The sequence below is a fragment of the Pleurodeles waltl genome, chromosome 5 (genome assembly GCF_031143425.1).
Source record: "Pleurodeles waltl isolate 20211129_DDA chromosome 5, aPleWal1.hap1.20221129, whole genome shotgun sequence".
In the NCBI taxonomy this organism is placed as follows: Eukaryota; Metazoa; Chordata; class Amphibia; order Caudata; family Salamandridae; genus Pleurodeles; species Pleurodeles waltl.
The window spans coordinates 1,324,613,972-1,324,635,458 of record NC_090444.1 but is presented as its reverse complement, the minus strand read 5'-3'; positions in this window follow the sequence as shown (position 1 = coordinate 1,324,635,458).

The window sequence follows — 21,487 nt, the reverse complement described above, 5'->3', positions numbered from 1 at the left end:
CAAATTTTGAGGTTTGCAAAGGATTCTGGGTAACAGAACCTGGTCCGAGCCACACAAGTCACCCCATCTTGGATTCCCCTAGGTCTCTAGTTTTCAGAAATGCACAGGTTTGGTAGGTTCCCCTAGGTGCCGGCTGAGCTAGAGGCCAAAATCTACAGGTAGGCACTTGGCTAAAAACAGCTCTGTTTTCTGTGATGTGTCCACGTTGTGTTTTGGGGCATATCCTGTTGCGGGCGCTATGCCTACCCACACAAGTGAGGTACCATTATTATCGGGAGACTAGGGGGAGCGCTGGGTGGAAGGAAATTTGTGGCTCCTCTCAGATTCCAGAACTTTCTGCCACAGAAATGTGAGGAACATGTGTTTTTTTAGCCAAATTTTGAGGTTTGCAAAGGATTCTGGGTTACAGAACCTGGTCCGAGCCACACAAGTCACCCCATCTTGGATTCCCCTAGGTCTCTAGTTTTCAGAAATGCACACGTTTAGTAGGTTTCCCTAGGTGCCGGCTGAGCTACAGGCCAAAATCTACAGGTAGGCACTTTGCAAAAAACAGCTCTGTTTTCTTTAAAAAAATGGGATGTGTCCACGTTGCGTTTTGGGGTGTTTCTTGTCGCAGCCGCTAGGCCTACCCACACAAGTGAGGTATCATTTTTATCGGGAGACTTGGGGGAACGCTGGGTGGAAGGAAATTTGTGGCTCGTCTCAGATTCCAGAACTTTCTGCCACAGAAATGTGAGGAACATGTGTTTTTTTAGCCAAATTTTGAGGTTTGCAAAGGATTCTGGGTAACAGAACCTGCTCCGAGCCACACAAGTCACCCCATCTTGGATTCCCCTAGGTCTCTAGTTTTCAGAAATGCACAGGTTTGGTAGGTTTCCCTAGGTGCCGGCTGAGCTACAGGCCAAAATCTACAGGTAGGCACTTTGCTAAAAACAGCTCTGGTTTCTGTGATGTGTCCACGTTGTGTTTTGGGGCATATCCTGTCGCGGGCGCTAGGCCTACCCACACAAGTGAGGTACCATTTTTATCGGGAGACTTGGGGGAGCGCTGGGTGGAAGGAAATTTGTGGCTCCTCTCAGATTCCAGAACTTTCTGCCACAGAAATGTGAGGAACATATTTTTTTTTAGCCAAATTTTGGGGTTTGCAAAGGATTCTGGGTAACAGAACCTGGTCCGAGCCACACAAGTCACCCCATCTTGGATTCCCCTAAGTCTCTAGTTTTCAGAAATACACAGGTTTGGTAGGTTTCCCTAGTTGCCGGCTGAGCTACAGGCCAAAATCTACAGGTAGGCACTTTGCAAAAAACAGCTCTGTTTTCTTTAAAAAAATGGGATGTGTCCACGTTGCGTTTTGGGGCGTCTCATGTCGCGGCCGCTAGGCCTACCCACACAAGTGAGGTATCATTTTTATCGGGAGACTTGGGGGAACGCTGGGTGGAAGGAAATTTGTGGCTCCTCTCAGATTCCAGAACTTTCTGCCACAGAAATGTGAGGAACATGTTTTTTTTTTAGCCAAATTTTGAGGTTTGCAAAGGATTCTAGGTAACAGAACCTGGTCCGAGCCACACAAGTCACCCCATCTTGGATTCCCCTAGGTCTCTAGTTTTTAGAAATGCACAGGTTTGGTAGGTTTCCCTAGGTGCCGGCTGAGCTAGAGGCCAAAATCTACAGGCAGGCACTTTGCAAAAAACACCTCTGTTTTCTTTCAAAAATTTGGATGTGTCCACGTTGCGCTAGGCCTACCCACACAAGTGAGGTATCATTTTTATCGGGAGACTTGGGGGAACGCTGGGTGGAAGGAAATTTGTGGCTCCTCTCAGATTCCAGAACTTTCAGCCACAGAAATGTGAGGGACATGTGTTTTTTTAGCCAAATTTTGAGGTTTGCAAAGGATTCTGGGTAACAGAACCTGGTCCGAGCCACACAAGTCACCCCATCTTGGATTCCCCTAGGTCTCTAGTTTTCAGAAATGCACAGGTTTGGTAGGTTTCCCTAGGTGCCGGCTGAGCTACAGGCCAAAATCTACAGGTAGGCACTTTGCAAAAAACAGCTCTGGTTTCTTTAAAAAAAATGGGATTTGTCCATGTTGCGTTTTGGGGCGTCTCCTGTCATGGCCGCTAGGCCTACCCACACAAGTGAGGTATCATTTTTATCGGGAGACTTAGAGGAACGCTGCGTGGAAGGAAATTTGTGGCTCCTCTCAGATTCCAGAACTTTCTGCCACAGAAATGTGAGGAACATGTGGTTTTTTTAGCCAAATTTTGAGGTTTGCAAAGGATTCTGGGTAACAGAACCTGGTCCGAGCCACACAAGTCACCCCATCTTGGATTCCCCTAGGTCTCTAGTTTTCAGAAATGCACAGGTGTGGTAGGATTCTCTAGGTGATGGCTGAGCTAGAGGCAAAAATCTACAGGTAGACACTTTGCTAAAAACAGCTCTGTTTTCTGTGATGTGTCCACGTTGTGTTTTGGGGCACATCCTGTCGCGGGCGCTAGGCCTACCCACACAAGTGAGGTACCATTTTTATCGGGAGACTTGGGGGAGCTCTGGGTGGAAGGAAATTTGTGGCTCCTCTCAGATTCCAGAACTTTCTGCACAGAAATGCGAGGAACATGTGTTTTTTTAGCCCAATTTTGAAGTTTGCAAAGGATTCTGGGTAACAGAACCTGGTCCGAGCCACACAAGTCACCCCATCTTGGATTCCCCTAGGTTTCTAGTTTTCAGAAATGCACAGATTTGGTAGGTTTCCCTAGGTGCCTGCTGAGCTAGAGGCCAAAATCTACAGGTAGGCACTTTGCAAAAAACAGCTCTGTTTTCTTTCAAAAAATGGGATGTGTCCACGTTGCGTTTTGGGGCGTCTCCTGACACGGCCGCTAGGCCTACCCACACAAGTGAGGTATCATTTTTATCGGGGACTTGGGGGAACGCTGCGTGGAAGGAAATTTGTGGCTCCTCTCAGATTCCAGAACTTTCTGCCACAGAAATGTGAGTAACATGTGTTTTTTTAGCCCAATTTTGAAGTTTGCAAAGGATTCTGGGTAACAGAACCTGGTCCGAGCCACACAAGTCACCCCATCTTGGATTCCCCTAGGTCTCTAGTTTTCAGAAATGCACAGGTTTGGTAGGTTTCCCTCGGTGCCGGCTGAGCTACAGGCCAAAATCTACAGGTAGGCACTTTGCAAAAAACACCTCTGTTTTCTTTCAAAAATTTGGATGTGTCCACGTTGCGCTTTGGGGCGCTTCCTGTCGCGGACGCTAGGCCTACCCACACAAGTGAGGTATAATTTTTATCGGGAGACTTGGGGGAACGCTGGGTGGAAGGAAATTTGTGGCTCCTCTCAGATTCCAGAACTTTCTGCCACAGAAATGTGAGGAACATGTGTTTTTTTAGCCAAATTTTGAGGTTTGCAAAGGATTCTGGGTAACAGAACCTGGTCCGAGCCACACAAGTCACCCCATCTTGGATTCCCCTAGGTCTCTAGTTTTCAGAAATGCACAGGTTTGGTAGGTTTCCCTAGGTGCCGGCTGAGCTACAGGCCAAAATCTACAGGTAGGCACTTTGCAAAAAACAGCTCTGTTTTCTTTCAAAAAATGGGATGTGTCCGAGTTGCGTTTTGGGGTGTTTCTTGTCGCGGCCGCTAGGCCTACCCACACAAGTGAGGTATCATTTTTATCGGGAGACTTGGGGGAACGCTGGGTGGAAGGAATTTTGTGTCTCGTCTCAGATTCCAGAACTTTCTGCCACAGAAATGTGAGGAACATGTGTTTTTTTAGCCAAATTATGAGGTTTCCAAAGGATTCTGGATAACAGAACCTGGTCCGAGCCACACAAGTCACCCCATCTTGGGTTCCCCTAGGTCTCTAGTTTTCAGAAATGCACAGGTTTGGTTGGTTTCCCTAGGTGCCAGCTGAGGTAGAGGCCAAAATCTACAGGTAGGCACTTTGCTAAAAACAGCTCTGTTTTCTGTGATTTGTCCACGTTGTGTTTTGGGGCATATCCTGTCGCGGGCGCTAGGCCTACCCACACAAGTGAGGTACCATTTTTATCGGGAGACTTGGGGGAGCGCTGGGTGGAAGGAAATTTGTGGCTCCTCTCAGATTCCAGAACTTTCTGCCACAGAAATGTGAGGAACATGTGTTTTTTTAGACAAATTATGAGGTTTGCAAAGGATTCTGGGTAACAGAACCTGGTCCGAGCCACACAAGTCACCCCATCTTCGATTCCCCTAGGTCTCTAGTTTTCAGAAATACACAGGTTTGGTAGGTTTCCCTAGGTGCCGGCTGAGCTACAGGCCAAAATCTACAGGTAGGCACTTTGCAAAAAACAGCTCTGTTTTCTTTCAAAAAATGGGATGTGTCCACGTTGCGTTTTGGGGTGTCTCATGTCGCGGCCGCTAGGCCTACCCACACAAGTGAGGTATCATTTTTATCGGGAGACTTGGGGGAACGCTGGGTGGAAGGAAATTTGTGGCTCCTCTTAGATTCCAGAACTTTCTGCCACAGAAATGTGAGGACAAATTTTGAGGTTTGCAAAGGATTTTGGGTAACAGAACCTGGTCCGAGCCACACAAGTCACCCCATCTTGGATTCCCCTAGGTCTCTAGTTTTTAGAAATGCACAGGTTTGGTAGGTTTCCCTAGGTGCCGGCTAAGCTAGAGGCCAAAATCTACAGGTAGGCACTTTGCAAAAAACACCTCTGTTTTCTTTCAAAAATTTGGATGTGTCCACATTGCGCTTTGGGGCGCTGCCTGTCGCGGGCGCTAGGCCTACCCACACAAGTGAGGTATCATTTTTATCGGGAGACTTGGGGGAACGCTGGGTGGAAGGAAATTTGTGGCTCCTCTCAGATTCCAGAACTTTCTGCCACAGAAATGTGAGGAACATGTGTTTTTTTAGCCAAATTTTGAGGTTTGCAAAGGATTCTGGGTAACAGAACCTGGTCCGAGCCACACAAGTCACCCCATCTTGGATTCCCCTAGGTCTCTAGTTTTCAGAAATGCACAGGTTTGGTAGGTTTCCCTAAGTGCCGGCTGAGCTACAGGCCAAAATCTACAGGTAGGCACTTTGCAAAAAACAGCTCTGTTTTCTTTCAAAAAATGGGATGTGTCCACGTTGCGTTTTGGGGCGTCTCCTGTCACGGCCACTAGGCCTACCCACACAAGTGAGGTATCATTTTTATCGGGAGACTTGGGGGAGCGCTGGGTGGAAGGAAATTTGTGGCTCCTCTCAGATTCCAGAACTTTCTGCCACAGAAATGTGAGGAACATGTGTTTTTTAAGCCAAATTATGAGGTTTGCAAAGGATTCTGGGTAACAGAACCTGGTCCGAGCCACACAAGTCACCCCATCTTCGATTCCCCTACGTCTCTAGTTTTCAGAAATACACAGGTTTGGTAGGTTTCCCTAGGTGCCGGCTGAGCTACAGGCCAAAATCTACAGGTAGGCACTTTGCAAAAAACAGCTCTGTTTTCTTTCAAAAAATGGGATGTGTCCACGTTGCGTTTTGGGGTGTCTCATGTCGCGGCCGCTAGGCCTACCCACACAAGTGAGGTATCATTTTTATCGGGAGACTTGGGGGAACGCTGGGTGGAAGGAAATTTGTGGCTCCTCTTAGATTCCAGAACTTTCTGCCACAGAAATGTGAGGACAAATTTTGAGGTTTGCAAAGGATTTTGGGTAACAGAACCTGGTCCGAGCCACACAAGTCACCCCATCTTGGATTCCCCTAGGTCTCTAGTTTTTAGAAATGCACAGGTTTGGTAGGTTTCCCTAGGTGCCGGCTAAGCTAGAGGCCAAAATCTACAGGTAGGCACTTTGCAAAAAACACCTCTGTTTTCTTTCAAAAATTTGGATGTGTCCACATTGCGCTTTGGGGCGCTGCCTGTCGCGGGCGCTAGGCCTACCCACACAAGTGAGGTATCATTTTTATCGGGAGACTTGGGGGAACGCTGGGTGGAAGGAAATTTGTGGCTCCTCTCAGATTCCAGAACTTTCTGCCACAGAAATGTGAGGAACATGTGTTTTTTTAGCCAAATTTTGAGGTTTGCAAAGGATTCTGGGTAACAGAACCTGGTCCGAGCCACACAAGTCACCCCATCTTGGATTCCCCTAGGTCTCTAGTTTTCAGAAATGCACAGGTTTGGTAGGTTTCCCTAAGTGCCGGCTGAGCTACAGGCCAAAATCTACAGGTAGGCACTTTGCAAAAAACAGCTCTGTTTTCTTTCAAAAAATGGGATGTGTCCACGTTGCGTTTTGGGGCGTCTCCTGTCACGGCCACTAGGCCTACCCACACAAGTGAGGTATCATTTTTATCGGGAGACTTAGGGGAACACTGTGTGGAAGGACATTTGTGGCTCCTCTCAGATTCCAGAACTTTCTGCCACAGAAATGTGAGGAACATGTGTTTTTTTAGCCAAATTTTGATGTGTCCACGTTGCGTTTTGGGGCATATCCTGTCGCGGGCACTAGGCCTACCCACACAAGTGAGGTACCATTTTTATCGGGAGACTTGGGGGAGCTCTGGGTGGAAGGGGATTTGTGGCTCGCTCAGATTCCAGAACTATCTGCCACAGAAATGTGAGGAACGTGTGTTTTTTTAGCCCAATTTTGAAGTTTCTGGGTAACAGAACCTGCTCCGAGCCACAGAAGTCACCCCATCTTGGATTCCCCTAGGTCTCTAGTTTTCAGAAATGCACAGGTGTGGTAGGTTTCTCTAGGTGCCGGCTGAGCTAGAGGCCAAAATCTACAGGTAGACACTTTGCTAAAAACAGCTCTGTTTTCTGTGATGTGTCCACATTGTGTTTTGGGGCATATGCTGTCGCGGGCGCTAGGCCTACCCACACAAGTGAGGTACCATTTTTATCGGGAGACTTGGGGGAGCTCTGGGTTGAAGGAAATTTGTGGCTCCTCTCAGATTCCAGAACTTTCTGCCACAGAAATGTGAGGAACATGTGTTTTTTTAGCCCAATTTTGAAGTTTGCAAAGGATTCTGGGTAACAGAACCTGGTCCGAGCCACACAAGTCACCCCATCTTGGATTCCTCTAGGTCTCTAGTTTTCAGAAATACACAGATTTGGTAGGTTTCCCTAGGTGCCGGCTGAGCTACAGGCCAAAATCTACAGGTAGGCACTTTGCAAAAAACAGCTCTGTTTTCTTTCAAAAAATGGGATGTGTCCACATTGCGTTTTGGGGCGTCTCCTGTCACGGCCGCTAGGCCTACCCACACAAGTGAGGTATCATTTTTATCGGGAGACTTGGGGGAACGCTGCGTGGAAGGAAATTTGTGGCTCCTCTCAGATTCCAGAACTTTCTGCCACAGAAATGTGAGGAACATGTGCTTTTTTGCCCAATTTTGAAGTTTGCAAAGGATTCTGGGTAACAGAACCTGCTCCGAGCCACACAAGTCACCCCATCTTGGATTCCCCTAGGTCTCTAGTTTTCAGAAATACACAGGTTTGGTAGGTTTCCCTAGGTGCCGGCTGAGCTACAGGCCAAAATCTACAGGTAGGCACTTTGCAAAAAACAGCTCTGTTTTCTTTAAAAAAATGGGATGTGTCCACGTTGCGTTTTGGGGTGTGTCGTGTCGCGGCCGCTAGGCCTACCCACACAAGTGAGGTATCATTTTTATCTGGAGACTTGGGGGAACGCTGGGTGGAAGGAAATTTGTGGCTCCTCTCAGATTCCAGAACTTTCTGCCACAGAAATGTGAGGACAAATGTTGAGGTTTGCAAAGGATTCTGGGTAACAGAACCTGGTCCGAGCCACACAAGTCCCCCCATCTTGGATTCCCCCAGGTCTCTAGTTTTTAGAAATGCACAGGTTTGGTAGGTTTCCCTAGGTGCCGGCTGAGCTAGAGGCCAAAATCTACAGGTAGACACTTTGTTAAAAACAGCTCTGTTTTCTGTGATGTGTCCACGTTGTGTTTTGGGGCATATCCTGTCGCGGGCGCTAGGCCTACCCACAAAAGTGAGGTACCATTTTTATCGGGAGACTTGGGGGAGCTCTGGGTGGAAGGAAATTTGTGGCTCCTCTCAGATTCCAGAACTTTCTGCCACAGAAATGTGAGGAACATGTGTTTTTTTAGCCCAATTTTGAAGTTTGCAAAGGATTCTGGTTAACAGAACCTGGTCCGAGCCACACAAGTCACCCCATCTTGGATTCCCCTAGGTCTCTAGTTTTCAGAAATGCACAGGTTTGGTAGGTTTCCCTAGGTGCCGGGTGAGCTACAGGTCAAAATCTACAGGTAGGCACTTTGCAAAAAACAGCTCTGTTTTCTTTCAAAAAATGGGATGTGTCCACGTTGCGTTTTGGGGTGTCTCCTGTCGCGGCCGCTAGGCCTACCCACACAAGTGAGGTATCATTTTTATCGGGAGACTTGGGGGAACGCTGGGTGGAAGGAAATTTGTTTCTCCTCTCAGATTCCAGAACTTTCTGCCACAGAAATGTGAGGAACATGTGTTTTTTTAGCCAAATTTTGAGGTTTGCAAAGGATTCAGGGTAACAGAACCTGGTCAGAGCCCCACAAGTCACCCCATCTTGAATTCCCCTAGGTCTCTAGTTTTCAGAAATGCACAGGTTTGGTAGGTTTCCCTAGGTGCCGGGTGAGCTACAGGTCAAAATCTACAGGTAGGCACTTTGCAAAAAACAGCTCTGTTTTCTTTAAAAAAATGGGATGTGTCCACGTTGCGTTTTGGGGTGTCTCGTGTCGCGGCCGCTAGGCCTACCCACACAAGTGAGGTATCATTTTTATCTGGAGACTTGGGGGAACGCTGGGTGGAAGGAAATTTGTGGCTCCTCTCAGATTCCAGAACTTTCTGCCACAGAAATGTGAGGACAAATGTTGAGGTTTGCAAAGGATTCTGGGTAACAGAACCTGGTCCGAGCCACACAAGTCCCCCCATCTTGGATTCCCCCAGGTCTCTAGTTTTTAGAAATGCACAGGTTTGGTAGGTTTCCCTAGGTGCCGGCTGAGCTAGAGGCCAAAATCTACAGGTAGACACTTTGTTAAAAACAGCTCTGTTTTCTGTGATGTGTCCACGTTGTGTTTTGGGGCATATCCTGTCGCGGGCGCTAGGCCTACCAACAAAAGTGAGGTACCATTTTTATCGGGAGACTTGGGGGAGCTCTGGGTGGAAGGAAATTTGTGGCTCCTCTCAGATTCCAGAACTTTCTGCCACAGAAATGTGAGGAACATGTGTTTTTTTAGCCCAATTTTGAAGTTTGCAAAGGATTCTGGGTAACAGAACCTGGTCCGAGCCACACAAGTCACCCCATCTTGGATTCCCCTAGGTCTCTAGTTTTCAGAAATGCACAGGTTTGGTAGGTTTCCCTAGGTGCCGGGTGAGCTACAGGTCAAAATCTACAGGTAGGCACTTTGCAAAAAACAGCTCTGTTTGCTTTCAAAAAATGGGATGTGTCCACGTTGCGTTTTGGGGTGTCTCCTGTCGCGGCCGCTAGGCGTACCCACACAAGTGAGGTATCATTTTTATCGGGAGACTTGGGGGAACGCTGGGTGGAAGGAAATTTGTTTCTCCTCTCAGATTCCAGAACTTTCTGCCACAGAAATATGAGGAACATGTGTTTTTTTAGCCAAATTTTGAGGTTTGCAAAGGATTCAGGGTAACAGAACCTGGTCAGAGCCCCACAAGTCACCCCATCTTGGATTCCCCTAGGTCTCTAGTTTTCAGAAATACACAGGTTTGGTAGGTTTCCCTAGGTGCCGGCTGAGCTACAGGCCAAAATCTACAGGTAGGCACTTTGCAAAAAACAGCTCTGTTTTCTTTCAAAAAATGGGATGTGTCCACGTTGCGTTTTGGGGCGTTCTCTGTCGCGGCCGCTAGGCCTACCCACACAAGTGAGGTATCATTTTTATCGGGAGACTTGGGGGAACGCTGGGTGGAAGGAAATTTGTGGCTTGTCTCAGATTCCAGAACTTTCTGCCACAGAAATGTGAGGACAAATTTTGAGGTTTGCAAAGGATTCTGGGTAACAGAACCTGGTCCGAGCCACACAAGTCACCCCATCTTGGATTCCCGTAGGTCTCTAGTTTTCAGAAATGCACAGGGTTGGTAGGTTTCCCTAGGTGCCGGCTGAGCTACAGGCCAAAATCTACAGGTAAGCACTTTGCAAAAAACAGCTCTGTTTTCTTTAAAAAAATGGGATGTGTCCACGTTGCGTTTTGGGGCGTCTCCTGTCACGGCCGCTAGGCCTACCCACACAAGTGAGGTATCATTTTTATCGGGAGACTTGGGGGAACGCTGCCTGGAAAGAAATTTGTGGCTCCTCTCAGATTCCAGAACTTTCTGCCACAGAAATGTGAGGAACATGTGTTTTTTTTAGCCAAATTTTGAGGTTTGCAGAGGATTCTGGGTAACAGAACCTGCTCCGAGCCACACAAGTCACCCCATCTTGGATTCCCCTAGGTCTCTAGTTTTCAGAAATGCACAGGTTTGGTAGGTTTCCCTAGGTGTCGGCTGAGCTAGAGGCCAAAATCTACAGGTAGACACTTTGCTAAAAACAGCTCTGTTTTCTGTGATGTGTCCACGTTGTGTTTTGGGGCATATCCTGTCGCGGGCGCTAGGCCTACCCACACAAATGAGGTACCATTTTTATCGGGAGACTTGGGGGAGCTCTGGGTGGAAGGGAATTTGTGGCTCCTCTCAGATTCCAGAACTTTCTGCCACAGAAATGTGAGGAACATGTGTTTTTTTAGCCCAATTTTGAAGTTTGCAAAGGATTCTGGGTAACAGAACCTGGTCAGAGCCACACAAGTCACCCCATCTTGGATTCCCCTAGGTCTCTAGTTTTTAGAAATGCACAGGTTTGGTAGGTTTCCCTAGGTGCCAGCTGAGCTAGAGGCCAAAATCTACAGGTAGGCACTTTGCAAAAAACACCTCTGTTTTCTTTAAAAAATGTGGATGTGTCCACGTTGCGCTTTGGGGCGCTTCCTGTCGCGGGCGCTAGGCCTACCCACACAAGTGAGGTATCATTTTTATCGGGAGACTTGGGGGAACGCTGGGTGGAAGGAAATTTGTGCCTCCTCTCAGATTCCAGAACTTTCTGCCACAGAAATGTGAGGAACATGTGTTTTTTTAGCCAAATTTTGAGGTTTGCAAAGGATTCTGGGTAACAGAACCTGGTCCGAGCCACACAAGTCACCCCATCTTGGATTCCCCTAGGTCTCTAGTTTTCAGAAATGCACAGGTTTGGTAGGTTTCCCTAGGTGCCGGCTGAGCTACAGGCCAAAATCTACAGGTAGGAACTTTGCAAAAAACAGCTCTGTTTTCTTTCAAAAAATGGGATGTGTCCGAGTTGCGTTTTGGGGTGTTTCTTGTCGCGGCCGCTAGGCCTACCCACACAAGTGAGGTATCATTTTTATCGGGAGACTTGGGGGAACGCTGGGTGGAAGGAGATTTGTGCCTCGTCTCAGATTCCAGAACTTTCTGCCACAGAAATGTGAGGAACATGTGTTTTTTTAGCCAAATTTTGAGGTTTGCAAAGGATTCTGGGTAACAGAACCTGGTCCGAGCCACACAAGTGACCCCATCTTGGATTCCCCTAGGTCTCTAGTTTTCAGAAATGCTCAGGTTTGGTAGGTTTCCCTAGGTGCCGTCTGAGCTAGAGGCCAAAATCTACAGGTAGGCACTTTGCTAAAAACAGCTCTGTTTTCTGTGATGTGTCCACGTTGTGTTTTGGGGCATATCCTGTCGCGGGCGCTAGGCCTACCCACACAAGTGAGGTCCCATTTTTATCGGGAGACTTGGGGGAGCGCTGGGTGGAAGGAAATTTGTGGCTCCTCTCAGATTCCAGAACTTTCTGCCACAGAAATGTGAGGAACATGTGTTTTTTTAGCCAAATTTTGAGGTTTGCAAAGGATTCTGGGTAACAGAACCTGGTCCGAGCCACACAAGTCACCCCATCTTGGATTCCCCTAGGTCTCTAGTTTTCAGAAATGCACAGGTTTGGTAGGTTTCCCTAGGTGCCGGCTGAGCTACAGGCCAAAATCTACAGGTAGGCACTTTGCAAGAAACAGCTCTGTTTTCTTTAAAAAAATGGGATGTGTCCACGTTGCGTTTTGGGGCGTCTCCTGTCACGGCCACTAGGCCTACCCACACAAGTGAGGTATCATTTTTATCGGGAGACTTAGGGGAACGCTGCGTGGAAGGACATTTGTGGCTCCTCTCAGATTCCAGAACTTTCTGCCACAGAAATGTGAGGAACATGTGTTTTTTTAGCCAAATTTTGATGTGTCCACGTTGCGTTTTGGGGCCTATCCTGTCGCGGGCACTAGGCCTACCCACACAAGTGAGGTACCATTTTTATCGGGAGACTTGGGGGAGCTCTGGGTGGAAGGGGATTTGTGGCTCGCTCAGATTCCAGAACTATCTGCCACAGAAATGTGAGGAACGTGTGTTTTTTTAGCCCAATTTTGAAGTTTCTGGGTAACAGAACCTGCTCCGAGCCACAGAAGTCACCCCATCTTGGATTCCCCTAGGTCTCTAGTTTTCAGAAATGCACAGGTGTGGTAGGTTTCTCTAGGTGCCGGCTGAGCTAGAGGCCAAAATCTACAGGTAGACACTTTGCTAAAAACAGCTCTGTTTTCTGTGATGTGTCCACGTTGTGTTTTGGGGCATATGCTGTCGCGGGCGCTAGGCCTACCCACACAAGTGAGGTACCATTTTTATCGGGAGACTTGGGGGAGCTCTGGGTTGAAGGAAATTTGTGGCTCCTCTCAGATTCCAGAACTTTCTGCCACAGAAATGTGAGGAACATGTGTTTTTTTAGCCCAATTTTGAAGTTTGCAAAGGATTCTGGGTAACAGAACCTGGTCCGAGCCACACAAGTCACCCCATCTTGGATTCCTCCAGGTCTCTAGTTTTCAGAAATACACAGATTTGGTAGGTTTCCCTAGGTGCCGGCTGAGCTACAGGCCAAAATCTACAGGTAGGCACTTTGCAAAAAACAGCTCTGTTTTCTTTAAAAAAATGGGATGTGTCCACATTGCGTTTTGGGGCGTCTCCTGTCACGGCCGCTAGGCCTACCCACACAAGTGAGGTATCATTTTTATCGGGAGACTTGGGGGAACGCTGCGTGGAAGGAAATTTGTGGCTCCTCTCAGATTCCAGAACTTTCTGCCACAGAAATGTGAGGAACATGTGTTTTTTTGCCCAATTTTGAAGTTTGCAAAGGATTCTGGGTAACAGAACCTGCTCCGAGCCACACAAGTCACCCCATCTTGGATTCCCCTAGGTCTCTAGTTTTCAGAAATACACAGGTTTGGTAGGTTTCCCTAGGTGCCGGCTGAGCTAGAGGCCAAAATCTACAGGTAGACACTTTGTTAAAAACAGCTCTGTTTTCTGTGATGTGTCCACGTTGTGTTTTGGGGCATATCCTGTCGCGGGCGCTAGGCCTACCCACAAAAGTGAGGTACCATTTTTATCGGGAGACTTGGGGGAGCTCTGGGTGGAAGGAAATTTGTGGCTCCTCTCAGATTCCAGAACTTTCTGCCACAGAAATGTGAGGAACATGTGTTTTTTTAGCCCAATTTTGAAGTTTGCAAAGGATTCTGGGTAACAGAACCTGGTCCGAGCCACACAAGTCACCCCATCTTGGATTCCCCTAGGTCTCTAGTTTTCAGAAATGCACAGGTTTGGTAGGTTTCCCTAGGTGCCGGGTGAGCTACAGGTCAAAATCTACAGGTAGGCACTTTGCAAAAAACAGCTCTGTTTTCTTTCAAAAAATGGGATGTGTCCACGTTGCGTTTTGGGGTGTCCCCTGTCGCGGCCGCTAGGCCTACCCACACAAGTGAGGTATCATTTTTATCGGGAGACTTGGGGGAACGCTGGGTGGAAGGAAATTTGTTTCTCCTCTCAGATTCCAGAACTTTCTGCCACAGAAATGTGAGGAACATGTGTTTTTTTAGCCAAATTTTGAGGTTTGCAAAGGATTCAGGGTAACAGAACCTGGTCAGAGCCCCACAAGTCACCCCATCTTGGATTCCCCTAGGTCTCTAGTTTTCAGAAATACACAGGTTTGGTAGGTTTCCCTAGGTGCCGGCTGAGCTACAGGCCAAAATCTACAGGTAGGCACTTTGCAAAAAACAGCTCTGTTTTCTTTCAAAAAATGGGTGTGTCCACGTTGCGTTTTGGGGCGTTCTCTGTCGCGGCCGCTAGGCCTACCCACACAAGTGAGGTATAATTTTTATCGGGAGACTTGGGGGAACGCTGGGTGGAAGGAAATTTGTGGCTCGTCTCAGATTCCAGAACTTTCTGCCACAGAAATGTGAGGACAAATTTTGAAGTTTGCAAAGGATTCTGGGTAACAGAACCTGGTCCGAGCCACACAAGTCACCCCATCTTGGATTCCCGTAGGTCTCTAATTTTCAGAAATGCACAGGGTTGGTAGGTTTCCCTAGGTGCCGGCTGAGCTACAGGCCAAAATCTACAGGTAAGCACTTTGCAAAAAACAGCTCTGTTTTCTTTCATAAAATGGGATGTGTCCACGTTGCGTTTTGGGGCGTCTCCAGTCACGGCCGCTAGGCCTACCCACACAAGTGAGGTATCATTTTTATCGGGAGACTTAGGGGAACGCTGGGTGGAAGGACATTTGTGGCTCCTCTCAGATTCCAGAACTTTCTGCCACAGAAATGTGAGGAACATGTGTTTTTTTAGCCAAATTTTGATGTGTCCACGTTGCGTTTTGGGGCCTATCCTGTCGCGGGCACTAGGCCTACCCACACAAGTGAGGTACCATTTTTATCAGGAGACTTGGGGGAGCTCTGGGTGGAAGGGGATTTGTGGCTCGCTCAGATTCCAGAACTATCTGCCACAGAAATGTGAGGAACGTGTGTTTTTTTAGCCCAATTTTGAAGTTTCTGGGTAACAGAACCTGCTCCGAGCCACAGAAGTCACCCCATCTTGGATTCCCCTAGGTCTCTAGTTTTCAGAAATGCACAGGTGTGGTAGGTTTCTCTAGGTGCCGGCTGAGCTAGAGGCCAAAATCTACAGGTAGACACTTTGCTAAAAACAGCTCTGTTTTCTGTGATATGTCCACGTTGTGTTTTGGGGCATATGCTGTCGCGGGCGCTAGGCCTACCCAAACAAGTGAGGTACCATTTTTATCGGGAGACTTGGGGGAGCTCTGGGTTGAAGGAAATTTGTGGCTCCTCTCAGATTCCAGAACTTTCTGCCACAGAAATGTGAGGAACATGTGTTTTTTTAGCCCAATTTTGAAGTTTGCAAAGGATTCTGGGTAACAGAACCTGGTCCGAGCCACACAAGTCACCCCATCTTGGATTCCTCCAGGTCTCTAGTTTTCAGAAATACACAGATTTGGTAGGTTTCCCTAGGTGCCGGCTGAGCTACAGGCCAAAATCTACAGGTAGGCACTTTGCAAAAAACAGCTCTGTTTTCTTTCAAAAAATGGGATGTGTCCACATTGCGTTTTGGGGCGTCTCCTGTCACGGCCGCTAGGCCTACCCACACAAGTGAGGTATCATTTTTATCGGGAGACTTGGGGGAACGCTGCGTGGAAGGAAATTTGTGGCTCCTCTCAGATTCCAGAACTTTCTGCCACAGAAATGTGAGGAACATGTGTTTTTTTGCCCAATTTTGAAGTTTGCAAAGGATTCTGGGTAACAGAACCTGCTCCGAGCCACACAAGTCACCCCATCTTGGATTCCCCTAGGTCTCTAGTTTTCAGAAATACACAGGTTTGGTAGGTTTCCCTAGGTGCCGGCTGAGCTACAGGCCAAAATCTACAGGTAGGCACTTTGCAAAAAACAGCTGTTTTCTTTAAAAAAATGGGATGTGTCCACGTTGCGTTTTGGGGTGTCTCGTGTCGCGGCCGCTAGGCCTACCCACACAAGTGAGGTATCATTTTTATCTGGAGACTTGGGGGAACGCTGGGTGGAAGGAAATGTGTGGCTCCTCTCAGATTCCAGAACTTTCTGCCACAGAAATGTGAGGACAAATTTTGAGGTTTGCAAAGGATTCTGGGTAACAGAACCTGGTCCGAGCCACACAAGTCCCCCCATCTTGGATTCCCCCAGGTCTCTAGCTTTTAGAAATGCACAGGTTTGGTAGGTTTCCCTAGGTGCCGGCTGAGCTAGAGGCCAAAATCTACAGGTAGACACTTTGTTAAAAACAGCTCTGTTTTCTGTGATGTGTCCACGTTGTGTTTTGGGGCATATCCTGTCGCGGGCGCTAGGCCTACCCACAAAAGTGAGGTACCATTTTTATCGGGAGACTTGGGGGAGCTCTGGGTGGAAGGAAATTTGTGGCTCCTCTCAGATTCCAGAACTTTCTGCCACAGAAATGTGAGGAACATGTGTTTTTTTAGCCCAATTTTGAAGTTTGCAAAGGATTCTGGGTAACAGAACCTGGTCCGAGCCACACAAGTCACCCCATCTTGGATTCCCCTAGGTCTCTAGTTTTCAGAAATGCACAGGTTTGGTAGGTTTCCCTAGGTGCCGGGTGAGCTACAGGTCAAAATCTACAGGTAGGCACTTTGCAAAAAACAGCTCTGTTTTCTTTCAAAAAATGGGATGTGTCCACGTTGCGTTTTGGGGTGTCTCTTGTCGCGGCCGCTAGGCCTACCCACACAAGTGAGGTATCATTTTTATCGGGAGACTTGGGGGAACGCTGGGTGGAAGGAAATTTGTTTCTCCTCTCAGATTCCAGAACTTTCTGCCACAGAAATGTGAGGAACATGTGTTTTTTTAGCCAAATTTTGAGGTTTGCAAAGGATTCAGGGTAACAGAACCTGGTCAGAGCCCCACAAGTCACCCCATCTTGGATTCCCCTAGGTCTCTAGTTTTCAGAAATACACAGGTTTGGTAGGTTTCCCTAGGTGCCGGCTGAGCTACAGGCCAAAATCTACAGGTAGGCACTTTGCCAAAAACAGCTCTGTTTTCTTTCAAAAAATGGGATGTGTCCACGTTGCGTTTTGGGGCGTTCTCTGTCGCGGCCGCTAGGCCTACCCACACAAGTGAGGTATAATTTTTATCGGGAGACTTGGGGGAACGCTGGGTGGAAGGAAATTTGTGGCTCGTCTCAGATTCCAGAACTTTCTGCCACAGAAATGTGAGGACAAATTTTGAGGTTTGCAAAGGATTCTGGGTAACAGAACCTGGTCCGAGCCACACAAGTCACCCCATCTTGGATTCCCGTAGGTCTCTAATTTTCAGAAATGCACAGGGTTGGTAGGTTTCCCTAGGTGCCGGCTGAGCTACAGGCCAAAATCTACAGGTAAGCACTTTGCAAAAAACAGCTCTGTTTTCTTTCAAAAAATGGGATGTGTCCACGTTGCGTTTTGGGGCGTCTCCTGTCACGGCCGCTAGGCCTACCCACACAAGTGAGGTATCATTTTTATCGGGAGACTTGGGGGAACGCTGCCTGGAAAGAAATTTGTGGCTCCTCTCAGATTCCAGAACTTTCTGCCACAGAAATGTGAGGAACATGTGTTTTTTTTAGCCAAATTTTGAGGTTTGCAGAGGATTCTGGGTAACAGAACCTGCTCCGAGCCACACAAGTCACCCCATCTTGGATTCCCCTAGGTCTCTAGTTTTCAGAAATGCACAGGTTTGGTAGGTTTCCCTAGGTGTCGGCTGAGCTAGAGGCCAAAATCTACAGGTAGACACTTTGCTAAAAACAGCTCTGTTTTCTGTGATGTGTCCACGTTGTGTTTTGGGGCATATCCTGTCGCGGGCGCTAGGCCTACCCACACAAATGAGGTACCATTTTTATCGGGAGACTTGGGGAAGCTCTGGGTGGAAGGGAATTTGTGGCTCCTCTCAGATTCCAGAACTTTCTGCCACAGAAATGTGAGGAACATGTGTTTTTTTAGCCGAATTTTGAAGTTTGCAAAGGATTCTGGGTAACAGAACCTGGTCCGAGCCACACAAGTCACCCCATCTTGGATTCCCCTAGGTCTCTAGTTTTTAGAAATGCACAGGTTTGGTAGGTTTCCCTAGGTGCCAGCTGAGCTAGAGGCCAAAATCTACAGATAGGCACTTTGTAAAAAACACCTCTGTTTTCTTTCAAAAATGTGGATGTGTCCACGTTGCGCTTTGGGGCGCTTCCTGTCGCGGGCGCTAGGCCTACCCACACAAGTGAGGTATCATTTTTATCGGGAGACTTGGGGGAACGCTGGGTGGAAGGAAATTTGTGGCTCCTCTCAGATTCCAGAACTTTCTGCCACAGAAATGTGAGGAACATGTGTTTTTTTAGCCAAATTTTGAGGTTTGCAAAGGATTCTGGGTAACAGAACCTGGTCCGAGCCACACAAGTCACCCCATCTTGGATTCCCCTAGGTCTCTAGTTTTCAGAAATACGCAGGTTTGGTAGGTTTCCCTAGGTGCCGGCTGAGCTACAGGCCAAAATCTACAGGTAGGCACTTTGCAAAAAACAGATCTGTTTTCTTTCAAAAAATGGGATGTGTCCACGTTGCGTTTTGGGGCGTGTCCTGTCGCGGCCGCTAGGCCTACCCACACAAGTGAGGTATCATTTTTATCGGGAGACTTGGGGGAACGCTGGGTGGAAGGAAATTTGTGGCTCCTCTCAGATTCCAGAACTTTCTGCCACAGAAATGTGAGGACAAATTTTGAGGTTTGCAAAGGATTCTGGGTAACAGAACCTGGTCCGAGCCACACAAGCCACCCCATCTTGGATTCCCCTAGGTCTCTAGTTTTTAGAAATGCACAGGTTTGGTAGGTTTCCCTAGGTGCCGGCTGAGCTACAGGCCAAAATCTACAGGTAGGCACTTTGCAAAAAACACCTCTGTTTTCTTTCCAAAATTTGGATGTGTCCACGTTGCGCTTTGGGGTGCTTCCTGTCGCGGGCGCTAGGCCTACCCACACAAGTGAGGTATCATTTTTATCGGGAGACTTGGGGGAACGCTGGGTGGAAGGAAATTTGTGGCTCCTCTCAGATTCCAGAACTTTCTGCCACAGAAATATGAGGAACTTGTGTTTTTTTAGCCAAATTTTGAGGTTTGCAAAGGATTCTGGGTAACAGAACCTGGTCCGAGCCACACAAGTCACCCCATCTTGGATTCCCCTAGGTCTCTAGTTTTCAGAAATGCACAGGTTTGGTAGGTTTCCCCAGGTGCCGGCTGAGCTACAGGCCAAAATCTACAGGTAGGCACTTTGCAAAAAACAGCTCTGTTTTCTTTAAAAAAATGGGATGTGTCCACGTTGCGTTTTGGGGCGTCTCCTGTCACGGCCGCTAGGCCTACCCACACAAGTGAGGTATCATTTTTATCGGGAGACTTAGGGGAACACTGCGTGGAAGGAAATTTGTGGCTCCTCTCAGATTTCAGAACTTTCTGCCACAGAAATGTGAGGAACATGTGTTTTTTTTAGCCAAACTTTGAGGTTTGCAAAGGATTCTGGGTAACAGAACCTGCTCCGAGCCACACAAGTCATCCCATCTTGGATTCCCCTAGGTCTCTAGTTTTCAGAAATGCACAGGTTTGGTAGGTTTCTCTAGGTGCCGGCTGAGCTAGAGGCCAAAATCTACAGGTAGGCACTTTGCAAAAAACACCTCTGTTTTCTTTCAAAAATTTGGATGTGTCCACGTTGCGCTTTGGGGCGCTTCCTGTCGCGGGCGCTAGGCCTACCCACACAAGTGAGGTATCATTTTTATCGGGAGACTTGGGGGAACGCTGGGTGGAAGGAAATTTGTGGCTCCTCTCAGATTACAGAACTTTCTGCCACAGAAATGTGAGGAACTTGTGTTTTTTTAGCCAAATTTTGAGGTTTGCAAAGGATTCTGGGTAACAGAACCTGGTCCGAGCCACACAAGTCACCCCATCTTGGATTCCCCTAGGTCTCTAGTTTTCAGAAATGCACAGGTTTGGTAGGTTTCCCTAGGTGCCGGCTGAGCTACAGGCCAAAATCTACAGGTAGGCACTTTGCAAAAAACAGCTCTGTTTTCTTTCAAAAAATGGGATGTGTCCACGTGGCGTTTTGGGGTTTGTCTTGTCGCGGCCGCTAGGCCTACCCACACAAGTGAGGTATCATTTTTATCGGGAGACTTGGGGGAACACTGGGTGGAAGGAGATTTGTGCCTCGTCTCAGATTCCAGAACTTTCTGCCACAGAAATGTGAGGAACATGTGTTTTTTTAGCCAAATTTTGAGGTTTGCAAAGGATTCTGGGTAACAGAACCTGGTCCGAGCCACACAAGTGACCCCATCTTGGATTCCCCTAGGTCTCTAGTTTTCAGAAATGCACAGGTTTGGTAGGTTTCCCTAGGTGCCGTCTGAGCTAGAGGCCAAAATCTACAGGTAGGCACTTTGCTAAAAACAGCTCTGTTTTCTGTGATGTGTCCACGTTGTGTTTTGGGGCATATCCTGTCGCGGGCGCTAGGCCTACCCACACAAGTGAGGTCCCATTTTTATCGGGAGACTTGGGGGAGCGCTGGGTGGAAGGAAATTTGTGGCTCCTCTCAGATTCCAGAACTTTCTGCCACAGAAATGTGAGGAACATGTGTTTTTTTTTGCCAAATTTTGAGGTTTGCAAAGGATTCTGGGTAACAGAACCTGGTCCGAGCCACACAAGTCACCCCATCTTGGATTCCCCTAGGTCTCTAGTTTTCAGAAATACGCAGGTTTGGTAGGTTTCCCTAGGTGCCGGCTGAGCTACAGGCCAAAATCTACAGGTAGGCACTTTGCAAAAAACAGATCTGTTTTCTTTCAAAAAATGGGATGTGTCCACGTTGCGTTTTGGGGCGTGTCCTGTCGCGGCCGCTAGGCCTACCCACACAAGTGAGGTATCATTTTTATCGGGAGACTTGGGGGAACGCTGGGTGGAAGGAAATTTGTGGCTCCTCTCAGATTCCAGAACTTTCTGCCACAGAAATGTGAGGACAAATTTTGAGGTTTGCAAAGGATTCTGGGTAACAGAACCTGGTCCGAGCCACACAAGCCACCCCATCTTGGATTCCCCTAGGTCTCTAGTTTTTAGAAATGCACAGGTTTGGTAGGTTTCCCTAGGTGCCGGCTGAGCTACAGGCCAAAATCTACAGGTAGGCACTTTGCAAAAAACACCTCTGTTTTCTTTCCAAAATTTGGATGTGTCCACGTTGCGCTTTGGGGTGCTTCCTGTCGCGGGCGCTAGGCCTACCCACACAAGTGAGGTATCATTTTTATCGGGAGACTTGGGGGAACGCTGGGTGGAAGGAAATTTGTGGCTCCTCTCAGATTCCAGAACTTTCTGCCACAGAAATATGAGGAACTTGTGTTTTTTTAGCCAAATTTTGAGGTTTGCAAAGGATTCTGGGTAACAGAACCTGGTCCGAGCCACACAAGTCACCCCATCTTGGATTCCCCTAGGTCTCTAGTTTTCAGAAATGCACAGGTTTGGTAGGTTTCCCTAGGTGCCGGCTGAGCTACAGGCCAAAATCTACAGGTAGGCACTTTGCAAAAAACAGCTCTGTTTTCTTTAAAAAAATGGGATGTATCCACGTTGCGTTTTGGGGCGTCTCCTGT